Genomic DNA, 10,110 nt, shown 5'->3' on the forward strand with positions numbered 1-10,110 from the left:
CGGATCTCCCCCCTCCATCCAAGCCCGAGCCCAATACCAAGTCCGATCTCGGCCCAGTCATCAGCCGGTTATACTACGTCACCGTTGAACAACTCAATCACATACAGTCACTTGCAGTCTCAAATAGTGCTAGGCTCACAAAACTTGAGTCCATGTCAGCGTTCTTGTGGAAGTTGGTAGCTTCCGCCGCTATTTCCTCCGAAACTGTTAATGGTAAATTATGCACAATTTACTTTCATAACCTTATATTATATACATGTACGAACTTGCTTGGCTTTATTAAGAAATTACATGATAATTAACTGTTTATCTGTTTTATTCTTGTTACTACAATTTATATTTGTCAAACTAATAACAAATTAACTATCCTCAATAGAACATGATAATATATCATTAAAATTTTTAAATTTTTTACAAAATATAAAAAACATTTATATAAAGACTCATATCTTGTTAACTAAAGTTATCATATTTTTATTAATGGAAAACATATTTCATATATATATTTTGTATGAATAATGTTAAGTGTAGATCAAAATCAATTATTGGTATAAAATATATATTAAAATATAAAATATATATTAAAATAATTTAAATAAGACATATATTTATACATAAATACATAATGGCTAATTTTAGTGTACACATAATATTTTTATTATTGTATATATGATACAAAAAAAAATTAAAAAACCAACAGAATTTATTATTTTTGGCTAATAGTTTTAGCTATCAATTGAATTTTTTAGTTAATAACATATGTTTAATTCACATTTTTAAAATTACTAATTAACTAACCGACAACAAACAATAAATTCTGCTATCTTCTAATATTTCTGTATAATATATTCACAACTTGAGATCTAATAATATAATATATAGGTTGCAACAAAAGGGTGAGTGTTGCCAAAATAGGTGTGATCGTTGATGGAAGAAGGAGGCTGAGCAATGGCAAGAAGAAGAAGGAAGTAATGATGAGTTCTTACTTTGGAAACGTGCTTTCCATTCCATTTGGTGGCAAACCAATAAATGAGCTAGTGGAGAAGCCGCTGAGTGTGGTGGCGGAGGAGGTTCGCAAAATCGTAAAGGCGGCGGCTACGAAAGAACATTTCTTAGACCTAGTTGACTGGGTGGAAGCACTCCGGCCAATATCAGCATTGACCCGAATTTATTGTGAAACCGGTGAAGGTCCATGTTTTGTGGTGTCTCCGACACAGATTTTTCGAGTCAAAAATGGATTTTGGTTGGAGAAAGCCTGTGTTTGCATCGTATCATTTTCCATGGGATGGTGATTGTGGATATGTTATGCCAATGCCTAGTCCTACAGGAAATGGTGATTGGGTGCTCTACATGCACCTCCACAATAAGCTTTTAAAATTCATAGAGTCTCATTTTTCTCATGTCTTTCGACCTTTATCTTGGGACTATCTTAATTAGCTTGATAAATAATGTTGAATGATCTTGTTTAAAGTTTGGTTTAAGTAAATATATGTATGTTGTTACCAACTTTTACATAATTATTCTTTATCATTTGGATATATAATATGGGATCTTAAAAAGAAATAATGTATCTAAATCAAATATTCATAGGTAATTAGTTATAAACGAGTGAACTGATCACTCAAAAGTTGGTTGAAGATAATGCCTCCTTAATAATATGATTTTATTAGGACAATTTACGTTATTAAATTATTTCACCCTCAATATTACGCAAATGCATTGTTTCCAAATTCAATACGCAAATACATTGATTCACATATCTATATAAACCGCTACTGACAGTAGCGGTTTATAAATGTGCATAAACTGCTACAACCAGTCGCGGTTTACGTGTTAAAAGGGTATGTGCATAAACTGCTACAACCAGTCGCGGTTTACGTGTTAAAAGGGTAATACATAAACCGCTACAAGTAACAGCGGTTTACGTGTGTGCGTGTGTGAGGGTAAACCGCTGCTGATAGCAGCGGTTTACGTGTGTGCATGTGTGAGTGTAAACCGCTATAGGCTATAGCGGTTTACGTGTAGTGTGCTGTGCTGCCTATATAAACCGTGTAATTTATGTCACCTACACCACTTAGAATACTAGTTTCATCTCATTCATGTGCACCTATACCATAAATATAAACACAAGTTATTTGTGAGCTCTGCAGTGCTGCTTTGAATTTGGACAGACTGGACTATTAGAGCATTTCAGTCTTTAAAAAAAGCAGTATCTTAGATTCCAAGAGAATAGTAAACTTCACAATAGAGCCAAATAAAGAACAATATAAACATGGGCCTCACCCTTTGCATCTCTGCTTTTGATACTAATGATTCTGATACATTTTTCAGGCTGTCATTCAAAACTTCAGTTATGACAGTAGTTATCGCCTCAGCCTGAAGCAGAAAACCATTACCAATGACCAAACTACTCATAACAGCTTAACATATTGAATTGCTCTTAAAATTGCAAATTTGTAACTAGTTAGAAAACAAAATAAGTGCCATGAAAAGAGAGAAAAATAAAAATTGGTAAGAAAGTTAACAAAATGACAAGGGCTAATGTATCAACTAGAAATAATACAAATATGTTTATTTAAATTAAAAAATTAAAATAATAAGAATACATTTATTTAAAAAATGTTAATTTAAAAATAATATAAATATACTCTTAAATTAAATGTACTCCTATTAATAAATTGAATTAAAAATAACATATAAAAATTTAACGACTTTTTAAATACTTTTTATAGTACATTTTTATATATTTTAAATACTTTATAAAAAGAATATTTAAATACTTTATAAAAAGAGTATTTAATAAATATATTATTAAAAAAGTATTTAAAAAGTTGTTAAATATTTATGTTATTAAAATTTAATAAATATGTCCATTTTTATATATTATTTTTAATTTAATTTATTAATAAGAGTTAAAATTAACTCATATTTGATCATTTTATATTAAAATTAATTTTAATAAAATAAATATTGTTTGGATAACAGCACATTACACATAAATCGCTATAGCCTATAGCTGTTTACACTCACACACGCACACATGTAAACCGCTGCTGCCAGAAATGGTTACCCTCATACACGTACACACGTAAATCGCTGTTACTTGTAGCGGTTTATGTATTACCTTTTTAACAAGTAAATCACGACTGGTTGTAGCGGTTTATGCACACCTATAAACCGCTACTGGCAGTAGCGGTTTATATAGATATGTGAATCAATGTATTTGCGTATTGAATTTAGAAATAATACATTTGTGTAATATTGAGTGTAAAATAATTTAATAACGTAAATTGTCCATTTTATTATTTTTATTGCTGCAGATTTTTTTTCCTTACACAACACACACTGGTTCTATATTCTAGTTTGTTATCGTATTTTTCAAGAATCTAATTAATAATGATATTGGTAAACATGATATGTTTTTGGGTCATGCGTGAGTCAACTTATTGTACATGTTTTTGGTCATCTTCTCTTTCCCATCAATTGCGGGCCTTGCTTTATATCGTATGAATTAGTATTATAAACCCTTGACCAAAAAGAAAGATTTAGTATTACGAACCAAAATCAAGCAATGAACCACAGTACTTGAATTTATTTTTTGTACTTCCAAAGTCAACCATTTTATTGGTAATTCCAAAATCATAAAAAATCCACCAAAGTACAAAAAACCAACGCTCATTGAAAGGCCCAACAAAGACAGTAACAAATGGTTTTGATTTTTGAACTAGAACTGGATAGGGGCCGCGCGAACGCAGCCCCCACTGCCACAAATTATGATGTAGGCTCCACCACTTGGGTAGACCTTAAACTGGCACCCTTTCCAAGTGCAATGAAAGTCACCAGCTTAGGCCATGGGCCTTCTTGATCGCCCATTGACCCCATCCAGGTAAGTATGTTGCTCAATTCCACACACTTCTGTTTTATAACTCCACCATCCATACTCCCTCATTTCCCCCCTTCGATGTGCGACTCTTGCTGTAACCCAATAACAATTTCTCCAACTAAGTACTCTGTTCTACCATGTATTACAAAACACATTAAGTTTCTCACAATTAACTTGAACTAATTCTTCTGTGATGAAAACTTAATATCGTCATATATATAGTTGAGTTTTTATTCAAAATCAAATTAAACTGAATCACAAACACCGGCAACGTAAACTGAGTTTAATTTAATATATTTGATCTCGTAATAAAAAATTTAATGGATAAAAAAAAAGTTGTTATAATATCATCATACATCCTATTTTATTTTATAGTGATTATTATGGTACCTAAAAGTGTTTGCTTAACTTATTAAAAAAGGTTAAAATTTAATATTTAATTTTAAAAATATAAAAATAAATAATTATTAGGACAATTTACTATTATAAATAAAATGCAAACCATATTTACCAGAATGTACAAAATGGAAGATGAATACCAAAATGTATTTTTTGCATATTATATGTAAACCGCGACAGCAGTCCCGCGGTTTACACAATACACATAATCCACTGTAGGGGTGTCACGGATTACGTGCAAGAAGAACTGGTCATAAACCACGACACCGTGTTGCGATTTACGTGTTGGCATGAGTTGTGCATAAACCGCGATAGGAGTGTAGCGGTTTATGCATTACTGTAAATATTTAATAGAAATAAACTTAGTGTGAGTTTAACAAAAAGTACATGGTAAACAAAGTGTGAGGTTAACGAAAAATATACATTATATACACCCAATTGAATAAAAATAAACTAACAACAAACGCGTATAATACAAAAGTACATGGTAAATCCGACATACATGGGTATCATGAATAGAAACATAAAATAGTCGGTTACGGCCCTTGTCTATCCTTATCCTCGTCGGCAGAGTCATGTCCAAATGCGCCCAGAAGATGCGACTCTGTCCCACATCGAGCAGCCTATCTCACTTTGGTGAGCCTCTGGCACTGTTGTACTGGAGGCTCAATATGCGACCCTCTCCCATATGCAGATGCAGGCGTCCCTCCCATACCCAACCAACTGTCATACGGACTGCCAGCAGGCTCATTCAGGTCTACATCTAGCTAGGGCTAGTATCCATGAGGGTCAGACATAAACTTCTCAAAATCAGTAAAGTCTACATGCAACTCGCCAAACAGTTTCTCAAACCACTCCCACGCCGGTCTGCCTTCTTCCATAAACTTCTCAAAATCAGTAAGGCACCCAGATACGGGTAGACCATCCACGGGGAGGCCCAACTGGTATGCAACATCCTGCAGCGTGATAGTGCACTCTCTAAAAGGGCATATGAAAGGTATGCTTCTCAGGACGCCACCGCTCAATGAAAGCATTGACTAAGGGCTTGTCCAACCAGAACTACTTAGCGTTGAGCCTCGCCAGGTGGTACAAACTGGCCCTCTCCAGATATAGTATGATCCTGTCATGCGGAGACATGTTCTGCTGCCTTCGGACACTATATATACACTTAGTCGGCTGGAGAATGTCACAGAATAAAGCAAATATATAAAAAAACCCAACAGTAATTTTAAAGTTTAGACTACTAACATACACTGCTAATTTAAATATTACATTTTTCGATTAAAATAATAATTTAAATCCAAACTAGGATACATTAACTAACAATAACTAAATTAAAAATAGCCAAAATAACAAAAATTACGAAAAAATAATTAAAATAATAATTTAACTAACAACATTATACAAAATATATTAACTAAAAATTATGATGCTAACCTCTTCGTGTATGATCCCAACTACGTGCACAACGCTGTTGAGCCTGTATAGACTGCGTGCCTCTGCCATGGTCCCGGCTCCTATCTCAACTCAAATTAACCACTATTCTCTCTATTCTTCTCTCTAGAAACCACCACTTCTCTCTCTAGATTTACCAATAATTTTGATTTTCTATATTTATTATTCATTGGCTATATTTCGAATATCAATCCTTGGTAATTCGAATCGAATAACTTTGACTTACCAATAACTCTACTAATTCGAATCAAATTGATTCGATTTAGTACCAGAATGTGTAATTCGAATTAAATCAATTCGATTTATATAAAAAGGAGTACTAGGAAACTAGTAAGTTTTGTGTTTTGTAACCATTAATTGACTATTAATAGTATTTTTAATGGTGTGAAATTATATCAAATAATATAAAATTATTCTCTTTTAATGATTAAGTGTTGGCTAACAAATTTTTTAAAAAGTGTTGACCCCTAAATTTTCTCTTATATAAATATATGTATTAAAATATTTATGTAATATTTTTCATTTTAAAATATTAAATAATATTGGTGACTCTTTAATTTATTTAGGTGTTTTATCCTTCATATGGCCATCTATATAAAATTGTACTTAAAAAGGAGGTTGATTATTATCATGAGAAATTGAAGGAAGAAAATAAGGTTATTATTATTGTTATTCTCTAGTCTTATGTACTTATGTTGTTGGAAATAATCATCATCTATGCTTATGGTTCAGTTTCCAAAGTTTCATGGAATGAAATAATGGATTGGATCAAATTTTTTATCTAATTTTATCATAGTACGGATCAGATAATATTCGCAAAATTTGAATTAGATGCAGATAATTACTGTAAATATTATCCGATTTATGTGCAGTATTATGTAAATTTTAAATCTTCTACTCCTTATAAAACCAATAAGTTTAAGACTGAAATCACCATTATCCAAATGTTATAATTGGATAATTAATTAAATATCAAAGATAATTGTAAAATTTTTAATAATATTAAAGACAAAAAATAAATTTTATCTAATTATATAACTATTATAACCACTATAATTATAGTCACCATACCATGCAACCTTTTATCATATTTGTCATTTTTTTTATTATAATAGTCTCCATATATATATATATTGTTAGTTGTTGATTTTTCCATCTAGTGTCTAAAATCTCTCATGGCACCATAGCTTGTGTATGTTGGAAGAGTCAAAATTTGAAAATGTACTTATTGAATCTTTGTTTGATAGCTATGGCTTATAATGAGAACATAATAGCAACCCTTTTTCCATTCCCTTTGGCTCAGAATGGCAAGTGTGGCCTTATCTCAATCACGTAGTTGTCCAAATACATTCACCACAAAAATCATATAAAAAAAAGGACTAAATTAAAGGACCTTTTCAGATTCCAAAAGTACATGAAAGCATATCCTTGAGGCTTAAATTTCACAAAGAAGAATTAACTAACATTAGCCAAGTGGTCAGCTCACTCGTTTACTTAAGTTAGCAAATATCGAGGGTTTAAAATTTTGAATTTCGCCTTGTGTATACAATAATTCATTGATCAACAACATACTCTTTTTAAATTGAGTTTAGATCCGTGATAAATTACTCGTTGGATTGTCAATTGAGAGATACCGTAAGAAATCGAAAATTTGTACAAAGAAGAATAATACATGCATATATACAACACCAAGCAACCAACTTTGTGAGATGACACTTCAAATCAAAATCTTAAACTATGCTAAATTCCATGCCTCATAAATGAAAATATATATGTTTCTTTCAAACAATTACTAGCCATCTACAACAAATAATACTGAAGAAAGCAAATGTTTTTATTTGACTAATTTCAAAGTAGTAATTGAGATTTATAACTTTTTTTATAAGATGCAATGTAAATCATATTATATATTGCAATAATGATGAAATAATAAGTCTTAGAAAAAATGGTCATTTTATCAGCATGCTTAAATTTTGGATCTTACTCTATTTTAATTATTATATTATGCATATCTAGGAAGTCAATTTTTTCAACAAATATCAAATAATTTTTTTAAATTTTAAATTATACATTTTAAACTCTAAATTTTTAAATTAAAAAAATAATTTCATAATAAAATAAAATAAAATAATATTAACTAATTAAAAATTAATTTTTTATACCTATTCTCAATTTAAATTAAAAGTTAATTTTTCTTCTGATCCTGACTATTTGTTTGAAAGACAAAACGTCTTTTTGTAATTTAAAAATTTTTAATTAATTTTTAACCATCCAAATAATTGATCTAAACTATTCTTGTTATTAGACTAAGTGGTTCTAATACAACAGCAATTAATCATTTACAAGGATTGCTTATATGAGTTACTTAAATTATTTGAGGCCGATTAAAATTTTAGAATTATAAAAAAGTGTTTTGTCTTTTAAATAAATAGTGAAAGACAAAAAAAAAAGGCGATTTACTCTAACATTTATGCATGCATGTAATAATTAATTGATTTGCATGGCTAAAAAGGGTGTGGTCTAAAAGCTTGAAGAATGAGAGGCACACACGCAATTCCTTGAATCTTAGGTTTGCTTCAATTTCCGCCACCACTGAGTTATTATCAACTTCCTCAAATGGTGAGGACACAAAAATGCACGTGATACTGTCTTTCAATTTTTGACTTATTTCCCCTCTTATTTAATTTGTTACTCCTAATAAGCTAATTTTAAAATAATACACTCTAACATATATAACTAAAAAAAAAAATTGAAGAGCAAAATAGTTTGTGTGTTTAATTAGTTTAATGATCCAGTATATTATTAATCTTTTAAAATAATTGATTATTCCTTATGTCTTTTTCAAATTAATTATTTCTGAAAATCAAATAATCAAATAGTCAAAATCCTTATATGATGTTAAATTTAATGTAGTTATGCGCGAATAATTAAATGTGAAAGAAAAAAATATTCTCGTTCCATACCATACATATTGCTACATAACTATCCGTTGCAAAATTTAAGTTGATAAGAATAATAAAATATACATAAATAATTATATTTTTAATATTTATCTTTTTTAAGTAAGAATAATTTTTTATAGTGTCTTGTGATATTTTTCTTTTTGGATAACAAGAATTAATTCCGGACTTTTTGACATAGATTGGTAAAATTATCAATATACTAAACCTACTTTTTTTTTCCTTCAAAAGAATGAATATCCTCCAAAAAAATATACCATGTAAAATAAATAAATAAATAAATAATTAAAGAATGGATTTCTAGGTCTTCAGCTCCATCCCTGGGCTTATTAAATATGAAGCAAGTTGCAAATGAGAACCACATGGTCTTGCACTTATTATATCAAAGCGGTTCTGGATGAAGATGAAGATTACACAAAAAAATTAGAAGAAAACAAAGTGCGTGGTTGACACTTTGGCAATGAAACTTCTTTTGTGGATTGAAGGCAAGCCATGTGTTACATTAATTTCGAAAAGTTAACGTAAGAATTTTACAATCCCCATGTCTAAATAGCTTGGTTGTCATATGATAATATACTACCTCATCACTTGTCGTTTTATTTGGTGTTTAATTCATGTCCATGCATCTTGTGTTACGTCCATACTTGTTGCTCTATGTGCTTAATTCTTCTTTACCCTTTTATTTTGATAATAAAACATAAAAAATTATTGATTTTAGAAAAAAATATTTAAAAGGGTTAATAATATTTCAAAAGATATCTTAGTTGATTTTAGGGTTAAGTACGATTTTAGTTTTTTAAAAATTTTGTCTTCAACTCATTTTTTTATATATATAAGATCGTCATTAAGATTTAAAATCAAATTTTAAAATTGTTTTTTTACTTAAATATTAAAGTTTTGGACTAAATTATTCATAATAAAAAATTATAAAATAAAAAATAAAAGATAAAGAGAGTGTTAATTTCTGCTATTACAAAATAAAAAGGGAAGAAGGAAAATTAAAGGGAAAAGGGAAGAAGAAGAAGAGAAAATTGTCCACGATAATCTACCTCTATATCAGCTTTCACTGTTACTTCCGTACGATTTTGGTCTCTAAGATAAGGACAATTTTAAAATTAAGTTAAATTTTAGGAATGAAAATTTTTTTTAGACAGATCAAAATCGTACTTAACCCTTGATTTTATTTGTTTGAACATATGTATGTATGTATATATGTATGTATGCATGTATGCATAACCATATTAATATAATCATATGCATGTGTTCCTGAGCTTGCTACTGTCTCATTAACTTGATATATTATATATGTAATAAGATCCAAGTATATATATATGCCATCTCATCAGTTGGGATCAAATCTTCTTAGTGTTGGATGCATGGATTCCTTTTTTTTTTCTTTTTTTTTTTTTTATA

The 10,110-nt window shown here is 29.8% G+C and overlaps 1 non-coding gene and 1 pseudogene across 1 annotated transcript; one reads left to right on the plus strand and one right to left on the minus strand.

The window, feature by feature from the left end:
• Positions 1–1,437, plus strand: part of LOC107496428 (coniferyl alcohol acyltransferase-like) — a 1,699-nt pseudogene extending 262 nt beyond the window's left edge.
• A 2,298-nt stretch (positions 1,438–3,735) lies between these two features.
• On the minus strand, positions 3,736–3,894 carry LOC127740752 (U1 spliceosomal RNA). The gene has a single exon (XR_008001611.1). It is a non-coding gene; the product is annotated as a U1 spliceosomal RNA (small nuclear RNA).
• Between the last annotated feature and the right edge of the window lie 6,216 nt (positions 3,895–10,110).

This window comes from Arachis duranensis, chromosome 7, assembly GCF_000817695.3.
Source record: "Arachis duranensis cultivar V14167 chromosome 7, aradu.V14167.gnm2.J7QH, whole genome shotgun sequence".
NCBI lineage: Eukaryota > Viridiplantae > Streptophyta > Magnoliopsida > Fabales > Fabaceae > Arachis > Arachis duranensis.